General features: G+C 39.7%; 1 protein-coding gene across 3 annotated transcripts in view; it reads right to left on the bottom strand.

Moving 5' to 3' along the window:
- LOC139749248 (innexin inx2-like) overlaps positions 1–21,210 on the bottom strand; it is a 104,992-nt gene that overhangs the window by 57,037 nt on the left and 26,745 nt on the right. Inside the window, exon 1 of one of the 3 annotated variants that reach the window (XM_071662981.1) lies at positions 13,089–13,363. The exons of 1 other annotated variant lie outside the window; for it this stretch is intronic. The gene's annotated coding sequence lies outside the window, so the exon portion shown is untranslated. Of the gene's footprint in view, positions 1–6,849; positions 7,184–13,088; positions 13,364–21,210 lie in introns of those variants that run through there. One more of the 3 variants, XM_071662980.1, reaches the window with a different exon arrangement.

Below are 21,210 nucleotides of genomic sequence, written 5' to 3' on the forward strand. Positions count from 1 at the left end.
GTAGAGAGTTCTAAAGCTTCGAGGTGTAAGGAAAGGAATCGTTATTAAAACGGCCCATCCTTGAGTTGCCAACGTTCACACAGTAATCATGTGACGCAGCAGCTTGCCCAGTATGGTGTGGTCTAGCTAGTGGTGGGGGGCACACAGGCAGCCAGCTCTCGGAGGCATGAACTGCATAGGATTGCCCACAATCTTTCAGGGATGATAACCACACGATAATAAGATAGGAAAAATATCACTTGGGGATCTCGCCTTACGGAAACCATACTAGTTTTCAGAGAGAAGACTGTGAGATCAAGATGTCTCTGGATATATGAGTTAAGGAAGGATTCAAAGACTTTGGAAATGGTAAATGTTAAAGCAACAGGACTATAGTTAGAGGGGTCAGAACGGTCACCCTTCTTAGGGTTGGGATGTACCAACACTTGCTTCCAAGAAGGAAATATTGTTTGTGTCTTCATGCTCAGGGAACCACCAGATATACGACGGTCGTACCGATGACCGAGGTCTATCATTTGTCGTGGACCAAGTGAGGGTAACACAGGCAACATACACGACACATTTAACATAATAATGAGAAGGTTGGCCAAGTGAGTCACTACTTAGCAGGCTCGTCCTCCAGAGAGATGAGCAGTTATTTACAAGGTTTATGAGGTAATGTTGGATGTTAACAGCATGCAATACACTCATCATGCAGATCATGCAATACACTCATCATGCAGATCATGCAATACACTCATCATGCAGATCATGCAATACACTCATCATGCAGATCATGCAATACACTCATCATGCAGATCATGCAATACACTCATCATGCAGATCATGCAATACACTCATCATGCAGATCATGCAATACACTCATCATGCAGATCATGCAATACACTCATCATGCAGATCATGCAATACACTCATCATGCAGATCATGCAATTCTCTCATGCAGAGAAAAAATCTAAACTCAAAACTTGATATCTTTCATAGACAATGTAGTCTGATTTGGTCGTTAGCAGATGCCTCTTGTGACGTATTATCTTTTCCAAAATTTGATAACGTATTACAGTAATATAGTTTTTCATGAAAACTTTGTAGCCTTAAGATAAGAATCCAATAACTCAGATTATATTATATGTAATGAATTATAACGCATGTTCATGTATGTAGTTGGATCAGTTAGTTATCATTATCTGATAAACAATCATGACACCAGAGAATTTAACAATACACGTCACATCACCGCGACTTAAATTCTATGTATAACCACCAGTGTCTTCCTCAAGGTAAAAGTGATTAACCCGGAATCCAGGATTCATAACACATCAGAAACCTGAAACTGGCGTAAATTGCCAAGAACTGTGGCTTGCTGATTGGTTATCTGGATTTGAAGCACATCAACTGCCGGAGATATTAAGGCCATCATCGTTGTTATAACCACACACACACACACACACACACACACACACACACACACACACACAACTATGGTGGAGGGAACAGGTCAGCATCATCGTCACCTCCCGGCTACCGTCTTTAGTCTCTCTGTACAATCGAGTTTCTTGACTGCCCTACACACGAAGACATCTGCACTACTTTCACTCTGGCTCCACACTTACGTAGATCCGGCCAGCCTGATCCTGCCCCCACCACCACCACACAAGGCGGCTCCTGCTGTGAAGACGCAGAAAACGACGTCCAAGATCGTCCTGGGTCCCTACCTCCCTCCCTCACCATCTACCAAGGGCTCAACACTGCTCCTCCCGACTCCCTCCACCCGTCACCTCAACCTCATCCCAGAGTTCGAGATGAAGGTACTGCAACATCCTCTCCACGGTCACCTCCTCTGTCCGCCAGAGATCCCTCGTCCCCAAGTAGCAGTTTAGCACGACAGTAGATAGCATGAGGCAATCCGAGCCTGTACAGACCGCTACCACAACAGCCACATTCTAGAATATAATAGTATGAACACTGTCTGCTTAACCCCTCCTTCCTGACGTCTCCCTGTTGTATGTATTTTCTCTATATATGCATTGTATCCTTTGAACGTATCAATTAGATAAACCGTTAATTATGAGCAGTATTAACATATCCTACACTCTTTACCTAAACCTCAGGCTGACCTTTAACACACGGACTGCCTCTCACCTCTCTACCCAACCTGGTGACTCATGTCGTCCAGTGGAGAGCCTCATCCTTATTAGATATCCCTTAATATCCTGATTCATTCAGGAGGATAACGAAAGGCAACCTGCCTACCTACCTACCTACCCGCTGTCCTGCTTCAGATAAAATCTCTTCTTCGATATTGCTAGATGGTGTGGTACCTACTCTCTCTCTCTCTCTCTCTCTCTCTCTCTCTCTCTCTCTCTCTCTCTCTCTCTCTCTCTCTCTCTCTCTCTTTCTGCCTGCTCAAGATTACACCGCGAGTGAGGTCACCTCAGACGAGGTTGCATCACTGTTCGAACTGTGTTATTAAAGAACTTCCCACTATGAAGGAGTCCACATTTCTCTCCTCCTCCAGTGATGGTTGCAACCTTGAGCTGCAGGAACCTTTACATTGGTCCTTGGTAGCACTGACCCGTCCACGTCAGGGTAGACAACAGTGGATAACCCAGACAGAAGTGTTTACATTGAAGATGGTAAAAACATAACATGCGTAATGTGTATATAAATCTTTATAAAATATTTACTTACAGAGAATCGGTCAGTAAATATTGATAAACACTACACCATCTGGACAAAACTGATGAACACACAGATTTATGGGTAATGTATGCTAGAGTAGGCTAGAGGCTGGTACCAGCAATACACACACAGTGAGGGAGTGTGTGTTCTCACAAGTATCTGGAACTGAATTATTTCGGAAGTATTTTGTACATTTAGTTATGTAGTAAATATTTATGATAACTATATAAATGTGATATCTCAGGAGGAATGGTTTATTACTTCATGTCCGTGAAAATACACAAACAAATTTTATGTAATTTTCATGACCAATAAATGATGATAATGATAATAACAATGATATACATTATTATTATTATTATTATTATTATTATTATTATTATTATTGTTATTATTATTATTATTATTTGAGGGGAGGATTTCCAGCCCCCCGCTCCCTCCCCTTTTAGTCGCAGGGAATACGTGGGAAGTATTCTTTCTCCCCTATAATAATAATAATAATTATTATTATTATTATTATTATTATTATTATTATTATTATTGTTATTATTATTATTATTACCAATAAATCCAGAGGACGGGCTGCCGTAAGCATGGGGGGCGGGGAGGCTTGGAACTGGTAAGAATTTTGCGACGGTTGTTAGATGAACAACCTTGCCAGGCAGACCACTTGTGAACACAACAACAACAACGGTAAAACTAATCCAATCAGTCTCATACAATGTACCAAAGGTTATGGAATACGTCAACGTATGTGAAGACACAACACATATACTGCCACCCGCCTCCCACAGAAAACATTATGTTCTATCAAACATGTACACAAGAACTCAAACATCAGAGACCATTGTGTGCAAACGTGAAGCTGTGTTGTGTTAATGTTCTTGGTGTTACCACACAGAAATAATCATGTTACGTAACGTAACACCGGTGGTAACGGCTTGGTGCCGTGATTGCCTGTGATGTAAATAAGATGGAATTTCCCGGGTAATAACACCATTGTAAGTGTGTATCCAGTTCCGTGTCGGCACAAGTGACACTTCCTCATACATAGGTAGCCAACTGCGTCCTGTGAGACAAAAAAAAAAAGGATTTTCACTAATTATCTATTACCATTTGGTAGATAACGAGCGTCATTTTCCGTCATCCTCAACTGACCGGACAATGTTTGACAAAAGTATTCGACAAATCTCAGTATATCGTATCCACCACCATTGCTCCTGCACATGCAACAGACAGTGTCATGCAGCGTCAGAAACGACTAGCACAGAACTTCAGAAGGAACAGCAGTCAACAACATACATTCCATGACCAGCGGAGGCCACAGTGTACAGCCCCGGGGGAAACTTTGCTCCTTGATGAAGACGAGCGACCGAGTCCTGCTAGTGAGACCAGACCGTATGACACATCACACACTTCATCCAGTAGTCCAGACCATAATGATGCTCCTGCCAGTTTTCCAGACCATATAATAATCCTAATAACATATCAGAGTAGTTATCGTTCGCTTGGAATACTGTCACCATCTTGGATGTAATACCTGCATCATTCACACAATGCAGATATGTTGTTAGTTATGATTATGTGACCTGTCAAATTAATGGTTTTCAGTAGTGAAAACTTATAATTGAGGCAGAGTTCTTAGTGTACGTTAAACATGTACTGTGACTCACAATGTATATCATTGGACTGTTAGGTAGGTTAATTGGCCTCTGTGTGACCTGGATGATTATACTCGTGCACATCAAGGTGCAGACAACACACCCACATAACACCTTCACGTTTCAATATGTTAACTTATGTCTTGTAGTTACACACGAATCATGATGATAATGTACGTGTAAGGTCGATGGATTTAATAAATTCCAACAGCAATTGGTCATTTTGTCAGAATCTGCACCAAATATCACAATATACGTTAGATGATGATGATGATGATTATCATTGTTATTATTATTATTATTAGTAGTAGTAGTAGTATTAGTAGTAGTATTAGTATTATACTATTATTATTGATTGTTATTATCATTATAATTATTAATATTGGTATTATTATTCAACCCCAAGACTTGTTTAATGTGTCTTCTACAACTTCCTGGTTGCACTCCACGCAGGAAATGATGGACGGCTTTGGTGCGAGAGGTTCCACTACGAGAGTCTACTCCTTTCCGTCCATAAATGATAAAGCTTCTCCCGCGAGTAACATATGGTGTAACGACTTTAGCAGCAAAATCCGTCACAGCTGAAAACGTGATCACAAGACTAGTGTACACTGAATGACGCCAGCTGGATCTACAACATCTCCAGGTGACGCCAGCTGGATCTACAACATCTCCAGATGACACCAGCTGGATCCACAACATCTCCAGGTGACGCCAGCTGGATCCACAACATCTCCAGGTGACGCCAGCTGGATCTACAACTCCAGGTATGAAAAATTATCAGTCTTTGATTTAGGATGGTTCAGGTGGAGGTGGCTGTGGATGTAGTCATCATTACCTGCATGTACTTGTTGTCGTATGGAACGGTTGACCTCTTGATAGTTTGCCGGAGCTTTGATGTAGTAGTAGTTGTTGGTGTTGTTGTTGTTGTAAATTGTGTTGTTGTTGTTGTAAACACCATGATCATGACGGGAAGAAAACAATGCCGCAGGTAAGTCTTGGGGTCACTACAGGTGCGACACATGAAAGTAATTGTTTTAATGATATGAAAACATTATGGGTGTTTATTATGTAACTTCGTATAGTCGCAAGGTCTCGCCCTTTCTCGTTGATCATGAAGGACTTCATAGAATTACATTTTTTTGTAATTTTGTTGCAAATACACACATACAGGTCTGTGTACAGCAATACAGGCACAGACATTCACATACACGGACCCCCGGCTTAGGTTTATGGTATACGTCTGCCGCCGTGAGGTTGAAGATCTAAGGAATAAGTTCGCTGGAGAACTCGAAGTCATCATCATTCATATAGAATGTTCAGTTTCAGCTGCGTTAGAGAAAGCTTGTCAGGTAATGCCAGTCTGTTGTGTTGTGTGTTGGGATTTTTCTTTTTAATGGTAAGAGGCAATGACAGGTGATACAGGCCCTCCCGGTTGGTGGAAGCTGGTTTGGCTGTCAAGTCACCTTTGGTTCACTTGAACGTATGTAAACACTGCAGTTGATATTCAATCTTACCGAAAATTTAATGTTCTTTTTTCTGCTATGTGTACGGGTAATGAGTAGATAGAAAATCATTTTTTTTTTATCTTTTTCTTTATATAAAGTAATACACAATGGGACAAATATCGTGCATATGTTGATTCATAAACGCGAAAGAACGAAAAAGGAAGGTGGAGTGGTGTCTTGAGAGGGAGGGAGCGCATCAGGTCCGCGTTACTAGTATTTTCCCTACGTACAAGTCAACACCATTAAGCAGGAAACGATTACTAACGTAAATGTTTTTTTAGATACTGTCATTCTTCAAATTCTGTCATTCTTCAAATTCTAACATTCTTCAAATTCTGTCATTCTTCAGATTCTAACATTCTTCAAATTCTGTCATTCTTCAGATTCTAACATTCTTCAAATACTGTCATGCTAACTGAATATAACATTGCTGCAGAACTGGATGAAAGAAACTGGCCATTGAAGGTAACGTCGAGTATATTGATTAATTAACTAGTTTGTGTGTGTGTGTTTGTACTTGTCTGCGAAGATGATCTGATGGTTGTAGTTATGTATACATTAGGCTCTGTGATTACGCTAAGTTGGCGAAATTTAATTACTGAGAAAAGAAAACGAAGTGAAAAATCTTTACGTTGCAAAGTGTGCTTTCAGAAAACGTGTTGTGGTTGAAAGTGAATCTGTTAAGAGAACCGAAACTTCATTTCGGGTGTGGCCATTGGAACAGCCGACAAATTGTTTACCTTTAGTGGATGTTATCTCTTACCTCACGACGTGACGTAAATGGCAACATACATAGTGAGTGTATGTGGTCTTAGCATTATCTTCACCACATGAAGGTGTTCAAGATATGTCGGTTGGTGGATATAACTTACGTTGACGGCCTTAATGACCCCGGCAGTTGATAGGCCTAAAGCCCAAACAACCGACCAGCTATGTATGTTATCGTTCTTTAAGATTTAAGAACAGAAGAAAACAAATTCCTTTCTTACTGTGTATCTACCTTCAGGAAGGATGACCCACGTAGTACTGTATCACTCTCGTTTCAGAGGCTTCGACTCTTTATGAGTAAACACCAACGAATGCCTCGTTTGCCCTCGAAACTGCTTCGTAGTTAATTCAGGTTCATTACAACAGTCATTCTAGACAGTTCCATCTTGCCATCTTAACTTCCGGGCAAATTATATTTGTTCTTATGTCTGCCAGCTTTCCACGAGAGGTCACGGTTGACCTGGGAACACTGAAAAAAAAAAAGAACTTATGTTTCACCTCGAGGTTGAGGTGCGAGGCGGTGGTGCCACAACCTCTGTACACTGGTGCTACGTGAGCCACGGCCCTACTGACGACTTCTGAAGCTGCTGGCCAACAGAGGATTAGCTGCTCCTCCGGCCTGATCTGGAGACTCATGTTCTAGGAGGCAAGATGACAGCTTAACTGTGTCTACTTATTTATAAAGCCTCGTACAGTTGTTTATAAAGCCTCTTACAGTTATTTATAAAGCCTCGTACAGTTTCCTCCCATAGACCCTAGCTGGTTGCAGGTATGGGTAAGGACCTCAGCCAACCCTACCACTTGCTCACACAAACATGAAAGCAGAAGCGTGAAGACATACGGACGGTGAGTTAAAGGTCAGTATTATCTTGAATATACGTGCAGTAAAGTGGTTGATTTACCACAAACTGGTAAACAGGAGGACCGATTATTGATGATTAGTATTAATCAGTCAACAATCGTTTTATGTTTGACGTTTGTTAGGGATTTTACCTTAAAGGACGCCTGGTGTTGATAACACTCACTGGTGGGAGGTGCAGGTGGTGTAGATGCAGCAGGTGGTGTGGAGGTGCAGATGGTGTGGGAGGTGCAGGTGGTGTAAGGTAAAGGTACATTGGTGTTGCACTGTATTGGATGAAACAGAAGTAGATGAGAGATGAAATATCAAGTGTTATTATAGAGAGAGTGGATGAGACCCAGGGTACGGGGATGCATGAGACACAGAGATATGATCCTCCATGGAAGAGGTGGCCATCAGTGGGTGAAGCGTACAACCAACCTGTTGTTGGTAGTGGATGAACGGATGAGCTAACGATATCCATGATGTGGAGGATGATGAGAGGGATGAGGAAGATGGTGATAGTGTGAGAGGAAGATGGAGGGAAAAGTGTGAGGGAGGAGCATGGGAGGAGGGAGATTAGTACCAGGGAGCTAGTGTGACGCTGCCAGACCCGTGACCATGAATACCATTACTCTCTCCCTCCCTCCCTCCCTCCCTCTAGACCTCCTTCCCTCCTACTATATATCCCTCCCTCTCGCTATATCTCCCTCCTTCCCGTTATATCTTCCTCCTTTCCACTAAACTAACGTAAACTAAAATTGTTGCCGAGCACATCAGAGGTTATTATCCTAAACAGATACTACGCTGTAGCCTGACACACTCGGGGGGGGGGGGGGGGGGGGGGGGGTCACACTGTTATAACGGACACCTTGTTAAGCCAACACCTGGCGTGAGGGTGACCCTGCAACACACACTACATTGTCATATATTTTCTTTTCTCATTTCCTTAATTTTTTCGTTAATGTTCAGACGTTGATGAGGATTGTTCGTCCATGATGGAGAAGTTTTATATTAATAGAAACAAAACTCAGAGTTGTTGTAACCATGGTGAAAATTTTATTGTTAAGAAAGGTCACCAAGTGTTGTTATAATGGGTTTACTGTTGTACAGGTCTGGGAGACAAGAATGTTATTCATTCTTATCATGTTGGAACTAAGACTTGGTGAACATCACCAAAATGGTTGGCAAATGTTCTGCCGGACACGTTGACCAAGAGGGAATGTGTGTGGGACGTAAATATCACTATGTAACACAAATTAAAATCTCGACATCAACAACTTAAGCTAACCATCAGCAGGGGTTCAGTCTTACCCACCCTGGATGGTTGGTTAGACAGTGTGTGAGTGTGAGTGTGATGTGTTGTGTTCAGTAGGTAGCGGAAGGTGTGCGATAATGATATCGTCAACACTGACAGGCAGAGGCCAGGAAAATCTACCACCATTGAGAGTTCATCGTTCGTATCACTGTACAGTACACGAGCACCAATCAGAAAACGGGAAAGTTAGGTAATAGGCGTAAGCATGTGGTTATATATATATATATATATATATATATATATTTTTTTTTTTTTTTTTTTTTTCATACTATTCGCCATTTCCCGCGATAGCGAGGTAGCGTTAAGAACAGAGGACTGGGCCTTTGAGGGAAATCCTCACCTGGCCCCCTTCTCTGTTCCTTCTTTTGGAAAATTAAAAAAAAACGAGAGGGGAGGATTTCCAGCCCCCCGCTCGTTTTTCCTTTTTCGTGTTTCTGTATATATATATATATATATATATATATATATATATATATATATATATATATATATATATATATATATATATTATCCCTGGGGATAGGGGATTAAGAACACTTCCCACGTATTCCCTGCGTGTCGTAGAAGGCGACTAAAAGGGGAGGGAGCGGGGGGCTGGAAATCCTCCCCTCTCTTTTTTTTTTTTTTCCAAAAGAAGGAACAGAGAATTGGGCCAGGTGAGGGTATTCCCTCAAAGGCCCAGTCCTCTGTTCTTAACGCTACCTCGCTAATGCGGGAAATGGCGAATAGTTTGAAAGAAAGAAAAGATATATATATATGTATATATATATATATATATATATATATATATATATATATATATATATATATATATATATATATATTATTCTAGCTAATGGCAAAATGATATTAAGAAGATTAGAGAATATAAGAAAGAAGATTGATAACTCTAAATATGCTGTCGCTTTCAGTTCTATGTGCATTAGTCAAAACCTCCTCCCTACTTACACTCAACACTCATATATATATATATATATATATATATATATATATATATATATATATATATATATATATATACAGAAACACGAAAAAGGAAAAACGAGAACCCTGAGCGCTTTCGTGTATTACTACACCTTCAGAGGACTAGTTACATATATAGAGAAAAATAGATACAGTAGTGGATATGTATACAGTCCGGAGGAAACGTGGACGGTTATGTGACACAGTAGTTAGTGAGAGGCAAGGTTGACATAAGGGTCTAATGCGACCGACCCTCCACCTGACCTTGACCTGACATCTCCCGGGTGACCTGAATTAGGTCAACCTGAACACAAGGTTAACTTACATACTACAACATAAACTGATGAACAGTTGATACAACTTTATACAGTTTACAATGAATGAATCCAATTTGCATATGGCTTGCCTGATATTCAGTACATTATCATTATGTTGTTTAATGATGTTGGATTCTGCTATATTTCTTAGATGCAGAACTACCAAACCATTACGTTTTTGCCGTATTTATTACGTTTTTTTTTTATTTAAACACGGCAGTATGATTTTTCTTAGTAAAATACTTTTTTTTTTGAAATTCCGGTCATATGTTCATGTATTGTAAATGTATTGTGTATGTAATTGATGGAAAGCTCACACAGAGGGACACCGGTCAATATATAACGTACGTTCTCATCATCGATGACCCACGTATGTTGTAAGATGTGTACACAATAACAGTCGGTCTGACGTCGGTCAATTTCCCACCATCTCGCGGACATGACCAAACAAACTGTGGCTGGGTCGGCCCTACTGTACGATGGTTATATCATGTGTCACCAGGACGGCTGTTACTCTTAGACCAGCCCACCCTCCTCACGCTTCACAAAATCCCGCAAAATCATCACGTATACAAGTGGATAAGAAATTATCATGTATAGAAGTGGATAAGAAATTATCACGTATACAAGTGGATAAGAAATTATCATGTATAGAAGTGGATAAGAAATTACTAGTTCCCCTCCATCTATCGCTGTTCTTCCAAGTAGTAAAGTTTAATTTCCTAAGATTTTCTAGTCATGACACATAAATAATAACAGTGAACATTTTGACAGAAACATCATCTCCTCAGCAGGTGATCACATCGGTTTATTTGGGCCTCGACCATTAAGTACCGGGGATATAATAAACTACTATGTATAAACACGACACTTTCCTGCGAAAATTGTGATTAATCTTTAACAAACCAGTGAAAATGTCCATATTACCATCACACATGCCAGTTCATGTCTGTGTAAAGCATTTGAAAAGTGATATAAATATGGTTGTAAGTTTCGTTGTGCAAAATTCCAATATTTTAATCAAAATTCCTTATTTTTGCCATTTGCTTTTTTTTTTTGACAAGGTTGGCAGCTCTGTAGTTGTGTTAAGTGTAGGGACAGCGATGAAAGATATAGAATCCAGCATCATTAAACACCATAATGATAATATACTGATTATCAGCCAAGCCATGTACAAATTAGATGCACTCCTTGTAAACTGTATAAAGTTTTGTAAGTCAACCTTGTGTTCTGTTTGACCTGATTAAGGTCACCCGGGAGATGTCGGTTCAAGGTCAGGTGGAGGATAGGTCACACAGACCCTTGTGTTAACCTCGCCTCTCACTAATTAATAAGGTTACACGACCTCTCTCTCTGTAACTAGTCCTCTGAAGGTATGGTAATACACGAAAGCGCTCAGGATCATCGTGTTTCCTTTTTACATCGTGTTCCTGCATTTATGAAGTCACGTACTCGTAATTTTCTGAATATATATATATATATATATATATATATATATATATATATATATATATATATATATATATATATATATATATATATATATATATTCATACAAATCTTCACCTTAGCCTCCACAAGATAATGATCAGACATCCCTCCAGTTGCACCTCTCAGCACATTAACATCCAAAAGTCTTTCTTTCGCGCGCCTGTCAATTAACACGTAATCCAATAACGCTCTCTGGCCATCTCTCCTACTTACATACGTATACTTATGTATATCTCGCTTTTTAAACCAGGTATTCCCAATCACCAGTCCTTTTTCAGCACATAAATCTACAAGCTCTTCACGATTTCCATTTACAACACTGAACACCCCATGTATACCAATTATTCCCTCAACTGCCACATTACTCACCTTTGCATTCAAATCACCCATCACTATAACCCTGTCTCGTGCATCAAAACCACTAACACACTCATTTAGCTGCTCCCAAAACACTTGCCTCTCATGATCTTTCTTCTCATGCCCAGGTGCATATGCACCAATAATCACCCATCTCTCTCCATCAACTTTCAGTTTTACCCATATTAATCGAGAATTTACTTTCTTACATTCTATCACATACTCCCACAACTCTTGTTTCAGGAGTACTGCTACTCCTTCCCTTGCTCTTGTCCTCTCACTAACCCCTGACTTTACTCCCAAGACATTCACAAACCACTCTTCCCCTTTACCCTTGAGCTTCGTTTCACTCAGAGCCAAAACCTCCAGGTCCCTTTCCTCAAACATACTACCTATCTCTCCTTTTTTCACACACACACACACACACACACACACACACACACACACACACACATATATATATATATATATATATATATATATATATATATATATATATATATATATATATTTCCCTGGGGATAGGGGAGAAAGAATACTTCCCACGTATTCCCTGCGTGTCGTAGGAGGCGACTAAAAGGGTAGGGAGCGGGGAGCTGGAAATCCTCCCCTCTCGTTTTTTTTTTTTTTTAATTTTCCAAAAGAAGGAACAGAGAATTGGGCCAGGTTAGGGTATTCCCTCAAAGGCCCAGTCCTCTGTTCTTAACGCTACCTCGCTATCTATCTATCTATATATATATATATATATATATATATATATATATATATATATATATATATATATATATATATATATAGCGCGCGTAAAACATGCATGGAATTCTAGACAAATAGCACTGATGTACGGTCAGTGGGTAAGCAGTGGACGAACGTGGATCCTGCTGATTGTAATCAAATGTTTCATAACACCAAGAAGGCATGTGGTCCCCGCTCTCGCACCACAATGTATCACGTTTACAGAGTTTTGAATATGGTATTTCACGAATTGGTTAATTTTTTTTGTTTTTGAGATATTTTCTTACGAAAACCTCAAGAGTGAGTTGTTAATATTGTTTTTAGCCAGCGTATTATAGCTGTATAAAGTACAGGGATCGCCACAATCTCTGGATATATGTCTTAATAGACTTCATGACTGTAGACTGCCAGACAATCATTCAACACAGCCACATCCTGGCCTCACAACCCACCTGCTCAGTAAGATTCGCTGATGGTGCCACCAAGTTCTGCCTCCGGTACACAAGCCGTGAGTCTCCTGTGCTGGGTTCCTCTGAGCCTCCTACCGGCGCCACTACTGCCATAATAGACAACACCCACCTCCCTCAGGCAACCTACCATGAGGAAGTAGTGAGAGGAAGATAATATGCGGGTACCATTACGTTACAGAACCGCGCTAATATGCGTATCGAGTGCCATTCTCCCAAATGCTTTGTGTTGGTGTAGGTGTAATAAAGTCACTGAAACGAGTCTCTCTTGAATGAACACTTTGGTGTTAGTGGATCACTACTGTGTCAAACACTATCACAAACTGAACCTCAATTCTTGATTCTTAAACATATTATGAGACAAATACCTGCAATCAAAAGGTTTCTGACGATCCCAAGTAAGAACAGCTTGATATCTTCACACGTAAGACATCGCATAATGGAACTGTTACTGGACACATTGGCAGTTGCCCGCAGTCGGTAACATAACCGTCAAATATAACAAGAAAAATCCTGGGGTTGCGTTTTACTTGTTACAATCTCGTGTGTCTAACCAGTGTGAATGATTGTTACCATCAGGAATTATCGACATCATTTACCAGTTTCATGTTGGTTACACCTCGTTGTAGCACGTGTGTAGGATCAGCTGAATATTTATTGTCATCAGTTACCTTTATCATTTAAAATTAAATAATCATATTTACCTTCCATTGTGGGTTTTTTTCGTATTATTACAGCTTTATCTTCCACTGTAGATGTGATGATTTAAGCTCGCTGAAAACATACTGTAGGAACCTGTGCCAGCTTTATGAAAGTATGAATATCACTCAGTGTCAATATCATAAATCTAGTGGATACAAAGTTAACATATCAAGAGTTGTATCAATAATGAGGTATTGTGGTATTTCTTGCAGAGTTGGTTTAAATCATCAACTATATCACACCGGAGACTTTTGTGAGACGGATTCCAAAACACTTTGATTTAAATCCTTCCACCAGTAATGTTGGCAAGGCTGCATCTAACTTCACGAACATGTATGATATAATTTGGATATAACGTTTAACTCGTGAGAATAAACACTTGGTGATAATTACACTGTTTGTGGTTGCTGCAAGGTGAGCAGGAGCGAGCAGACAATGTTACAGTTGCTCGTGGTTGTCGTTCTTCTTTACTTTCCCTTACATTACTGCCATTGGTTTCACAGGTGACACAGCCTTGGACGTAACTACATCTCCTTCTCACACTGTGTTGCCACACAACCGCATTTCCTAGATGGACAACCACACTTCCTGGCCAAACACCAGTCTAATCATATAACCAAACTTTACGTGCATCAGCCATGACATGGAATTATACACTACTCTTTATTGTTATACACACACACACACACACACACACACACACAAACACACACGCGGGCATTATATATATATATATATATATATATATATATATATATATATATATATATATATATATATATATATATATATTTTATTTATTCATTTATTTTGCTTTGTCGCCGTCTCCTGCGTTAGCGAGGTAGCGCAAGGAAACAGACGAAAGAATGGCCCAATCCACCCACATACACATGTATATACATACACGTCCACACACGCAAATATACATACCTATACATCTCAATGTACACATATATATACACACACAGACATATACATATATACACATGTACATAATTCATACTGTCTGCCTTTATTTATTCCCATTGCCACCTCGCCACACATGTAATAACAACCCCCTCCCCCCTCATGTGTGCGAGGTAGCGCTAGGAAAAGACAACAAAGGCCCCATTCGTTCACACTCAGTCTCTAGCTGTCATGTAATAATGCACCGAAACCACAGCTCCCTTTCCACATCCAGGCCCCCTGGGGATAGGGGAGAAAGAATACTTCCCACGTATTCCCTGCGTGTCGTAGAAGGCGACTAAAAGGGAAGGGAGCGGGGGGCTGGAAATCCTCCCCTCTCATTATTTTTTTAGTTTGCCAAAAGAAGGAACAGAGAAGATGAGGATATTCCCTCAAAGGCCCAGTCCTCTGTTCTTAACGCTACCTCGCTAATGCGGGAAATGGCGAATAGTTTGAAAGAAAAAAGAATATATATATATATATATATATATATATATATATATATATATATATATATATATATATATATATATATATATCCCTGGGGATAGGGGAAAAAGAATACTTCCCACGTATTCCCTGCGTGTCGTAGAAGGCGACTAAAAGGGGAGGGAGCGGGGGGCTGGAAATCCTCCCCTCCCAATTTTTTTTAATTTTCCAAAAGAAGGAACAGAGAAGGGGGCCAAGTGAGGATATTCCCTCAGTGGCCCAGTTCTCTGTTCTTAACGCTACCTCGCTAACGCGGGAAATGGCGAATAGTTTGAAAAAAAAAAAAAAAAAAAAAAAAAAATATATATATATATATATATATATATATATATATATATATATATATATATATATATATATATATACTTCTCCCAGAAAAGCATTTGTTCGCCCATAGAACGTAACAACTTGTCACTGTCAAACATTCTTGTAACAGATCCGTATTTAATGATAACAAAGCTGTCCTCTCATCATAGAACATTATGAAGATCAGAATATCATTCATTCTGATCACAAGTCCATACTAGATTGTTCAAACTTTCGTTCTGACTTGTGACAGTACCATACTGCCAAGTCACACGTCCGCCGGGGCTTGTACACCAACACCTCAGCTTGTCTTACAATACCCCAGTACCACCCTGCAATGTTATCATTCATAAAACTAGAGAGATAAAATAATAATTCATTTCATGAGTATGGTAAAGATTTTAGCTTATTGGTCTCCTAACCGTAATAGCTGCGAGATTTAACACATTATCATCAGTAATTTGTTATTCCAATAACCAGATTTATCACAACCATAAACAACAACACACGCAAAACTAGAATAGCTCATTCATGGCGCGGGACAAAAATTTCAGTAATCGTCATTTTCTCCAGCTGGCATAGCATCTACGCTGACGTTACTCTAAACTACACCAGACTCCTTAATTTGCCATAATTAAAACTTCTACTGTGGCCGGGGAGACATAACTCTACACTCATGCAGACCAAACCTCGCCCACTTGGTGCCCGCTCTGCTCATCACGACGTCCGACCAGTTTTTGTGAGCTTTTAACAGTTTGGTATCATCCACTTAACTGGCCCAGTCTTCATCTTACCACACATTGCGATGCCTAGTCTTAATATATATATATATATATATATATATATATATATATATATATATATATATATATATATATATATATATATATTGGAGGTGGAAAGATGGAGTGAAAAAGATTTTGTGTGATCGGGGCCTGAACATGCAGGAGGGTGAAAGGAGGGCAAGGAATAGAGTGAATTGGATCGATGTGGTATAACGGGGTTGACGTGCTGTCAGTGGATTGAATCAGGGCATGTGAAGCGTCTGGGGTAAACCATGGAAAGTTGTGTGGGGCCTGGATGTGGAAAGGGAGCTGTGGTTTCGGGCATTATTGCGTGGCAGCTAGAGACTGAGTGTGAACGAATGGGGCCTTTGTTATCTTTTCCTAGTGCTACCTCGCACACATGAGGGGGGAGGGGGAAGGTATTCCATGTGTGGCGAGGTGGCGATGGGAGTGAATGGGGGCAGACAGTGTGAATTGTGTGCATGGGTATATATGTATGTGTCTGTGTATGTATATATATGTGTACATTGAGATGTATAGGTATGTATATTTGCGTGTGTGGACGTGTGTGTGTATACATTGTGTATAGGGGTGGGTTGGGCCATTTCTTTCGTCTGTTTCCTTGCGCTACCTCGCAAACGCGGGAGAAAGCGACAAAGCAAAATAAAATATATATATATATATATATATATATATATATATATATATATATATATATATATATTTTTTTTTTTTTTTTTTTTTTTTCCAAAAGAAGGAACAGAGAATTGGGCCAGGTGAGGGTATTCCCTCAAAGGCCCAGTCCTCTGTTCTTAACGCTACCTCGCTAATGCGGGAAATGGCGAACAGTTTGAAAGAAAGAATATATATATATATATATATATATATATATATATATATATATATATATATATATATATTATATATATATGTGTGAATTTTGAAATTGATTTATTAAGTTTAGATTCTTGGATCATTATGTATCGATTGCTGTTTGAGGAGTTGATCATTAGAATCAGCCACGTTTGACATACGAGGCAAATCATCCGTACATGTATCGTATGTATGTATGTATGTACGTATGCATTTTCGTATGTTGGATTTCGTAAGACTTATTATCATCGATACATATTCTTTGTTGCATTTTACTTCAGTGATTGATTATGTAGTGATCACACATATGGGCTACGTAAGTTCGTTCGCAGGTTTCATACCACCGAAAATCATGCTCAAGAAAATATGATGTGTTCAGGCACCCATATGACGGAACTCAGATATAAAGTGTGTTGGTCTGGAACAATGTTTACACAGATGGCGCTGGCTGCTCTATTCACGGGTACTTGTCCCAGATTAGACGTTGTGCAATAGCACAGTATTATTAGGCTATTGAGAACATTAGGAAAGAAAATGACAAGCGTCATTATATCCAAAATATCCTTGAGTCTTCGCTAACAAGATCGCCACTCTAATACGTCGTCTTTTATAGTCATTGTTACTCAGAACGACATTCTTGCATCCTTAATTCCTTTGGCATTATGCAACTTCATATCATGGCGCTATAATTGGCTGAAAATCCTACTTAAAAAAAAGAAAAAAGAAAAGAATAGAGTGAATTAAGTGCATTCTTGTTGGTTGGTTGTTTGTGCTTTAGACCTCTCAACTGCCAGGGTCATTAAGGTCGTCAACGTAATCTACATCCACCAACCGAAGAATCTTGCACACCTTTTTCATGTGTTAAAGATAATGCTAAGACCACATACACTGTCACTATGCATATGGACCATCACATTCATGTTGTATTTCATAGAAATTAATTTTGCAGGACTGACATCGCCAGACTGAATGTAAGGCTACCAACAGAATAGTAAACCTGTTTACGGAGGTAAACTTTGCTGATCTTCTTAGTGGCAGACTATCCTTATCGTGTAAAGGTGATAAAGCTCTTACATCTAACATTGATAAATTGATCAGTTACTCAAAATTATTAGCGAATGACGTAAAACATTGCTTCCTGTTAGACTTGTTAATGTTCAGTAGCCTGTAAGTTACTCTTAGAAGAAATATGAAGTTTGGTGTAGTGTTTAATTTCTTTGTTTATGCATTTATTACAAGGGACATACGAGCATTTAAAATCCAGGTCATACTGTGGTATATTTAGGTAGAAAAGGTTGATTCATATCACCAGGCCGTTGCATAGCACGCTGCTCCACTATGAGGCAGTTATGTACTATACATTATTGTCACAAACATGTCTTTGCAGTATTTGTTCAGTTATATATAGCACATATACTGCGGAAGCAATACTAGTGATCACAGAGAAGACTGACAATCAAAATGTCTAAGGACATACAAGTTGAGGAGGGATTCATAGCAACTCTGTATATATATATATATATATATATATATATATATATATATATATATATATATATATATATATATATATATATTTATTTTTTTTTCCAAACTATTCGCCATTTCCCGCGTTAGCGTTAAGAACAGAGGACTGGGCCATTGAGGGAATTTTTTTTAATTTTCCAAAAGAAGGAACAGAGAAGGGGGCCAGGTGAGGATATTCCCTCTAAGGCCCAGTCCTCTGTTCTTAACGCTACCTCGCTAATGCGGGAAATGGCGAATAGTATAAAATATATATATATATATATATATATATATATATATATATATATATATATTTCATACTATTCGCCATTTCCCGCGATAGCGAGGTAGCGTTAAGAATAGAGGACTGGGCCTTTGAGGGAATATCCTCATCTGGCCCCCTTCTCTGTTACTTCTTTGGGGGAAAAAAAAAAATACAAGAGGGGAGGATTTCCAGCCCCTCGCTCCCTTCCCTTTTAGTCGCCCTCTACGACACGCAGGGAATACGTGGGAAGTATTCTTTCTCCCCTATCCCCAGGGATATATATATATATATATATATATATATATATATATATATATATATATATATATATATATATATGTAAGGGTGTGACATCGGGGTCTCATCTCCATGCTCGTTTCTTTTGGCTTCCCTCCCTCACTTTGCTTCCTCATATCTACCTTCCTCTCCGGCCGATCTATCTCTGTGGTTGTTGATTGAGCATCAGCAACGGTGTCCCTCAAGGTTCTGTCTTGTCTCGTACACTTTTTCTCCTTTTTTAACGATTTTCATCTTCCACAAATAACCAAATGCATTCATACGTTGACGGCTTAATACTGCGTTCCTCCACATCCTTAGATTTTGCTCCTCACTCAATCTCCATCTCGTTTCAGAACTTCAGAACACAGTTTCTGCCCATTTCTCTGACGACAACCCCTCACAACATTCCTCTCTCCATTGACGGATCTGTAATTCCACCTCTTGACTCTGTGAACATACTTGGTATTACTGCTACATCCTCTTTTTCTTGGAAACCTCACATTACGGAAATAGCTAAGTCTGCCTCCAAGACATTGGGAGTTCTATTTAGATATCGATATATCTTTCTTCTGAACAGTTGCTTCGTTTATACAAAGGATTAATCCATCCTTGCATGGAGTACTGCTCTCACATCTGGGGTGGTTCTAGCTTTGCATCCTTACTTGACAGAGTTGAGTTGAAAGCGGCCAGATTTATAAACTATACCAGGTTAACTTCCAAACTTGACCCGCTTGCCCTACGCTGCAATATTGGTTCACTTTCCGTCTTCTATTGGTTTGTGCCCTCACCACTAGCTAGACCACGCAATACTCGGCAAGCTGCTGCGTCACATGATTGCTGTATTGTCATTGGGAACTCATAGGTGGGTCGGTTTGATAACTTTTTCTTTCCCTACACATCGAAGCTTTGAAACTCTCTGCCTTCTCATGTCTTTCCCAATAACTGTAACCTGTGCCGCACAGTTCAAAAGACAGGTTTTTCACGCCCTTTAAAATTGGTACTTTCCCTTGTCTCTCTTCTCCCCCCCCCCCCCCCCCCCTCCCTTTTTTTCATGATTCTCTACATTTCAGTTAAAGCTCTGACTTGATGTGAACTTTTGTCCGTAACTGAAGCCTCCAACGTAAAAAAAAGATAGTCCTCGGCAGCAGCTGCTGATGCAATCACTGGCTCCTTGCGAAAAGAAAACGATGTGTCATGTTGTGTGGGTGTGAGCGCATTCAGATGTGCGAAAGAGACAGAAGTTAAATGGTATTTATAAAAACGCATTCAAGTTGCATTAATGATCCTACAATGCAAAGCAATGATGAATTACGAATAATAATCAGGAATTATTCGCTGTATAGCCAGTTAATGGTTACGCAGCTCTCCCGAACGCATTTCTGTACGAGAAATTTCCCCACACTTACGTTATAAATGAATACTAATTTCGAAAGTTGCAGCATACGTAAAACTCACACCGATCATGTGTATGCTTGTTAAGAATATATATATATATATATATATATATATATATATATATATATATATATACGCCATTTCCCGTGTCAGCGAGGTAGCATTAACAACAGAGGACTGAGCCTTAGAAGGAATATCCTTACTTGGCCCCCTTCTCTGTTCCTTCTTTTGGAAAAGCGAAAACAGGAGAGGAGGATTTTCAGCTCCCCGCTCCCTCCCCTTTTAGTCGCCTTTTACAACACTCAGGGAAGTATTTACGGCACGGGGGAAGTATTCTTTATCCTCTATCCCCAGTGAGTCAGTTGTTGTTCGCTGATGATACAGCGCTGGTGGCGGATTCATGTGAGAAACTGCAGAAGCTGGTGACGGAGTTTGGTAAAGTGTGTGGAAGAAGAAAGTTAAGAGTAAATGTCAATAAGAGCAAGGTTATTAGGTACAGTAGGGTTGAGGGTCAAGTCAATTGGGAGGTGAGTTTGAATGGTGAGAGGCTGGAGGAAGTGAA

Source organism: Panulirus ornatus, chromosome 6 (assembly GCF_036320965.1).
Source record: "Panulirus ornatus isolate Po-2019 chromosome 6, ASM3632096v1, whole genome shotgun sequence".
Taxonomy (NCBI): Eukaryota; Metazoa; Arthropoda; class Malacostraca; order Decapoda; family Palinuridae; genus Panulirus; species Panulirus ornatus.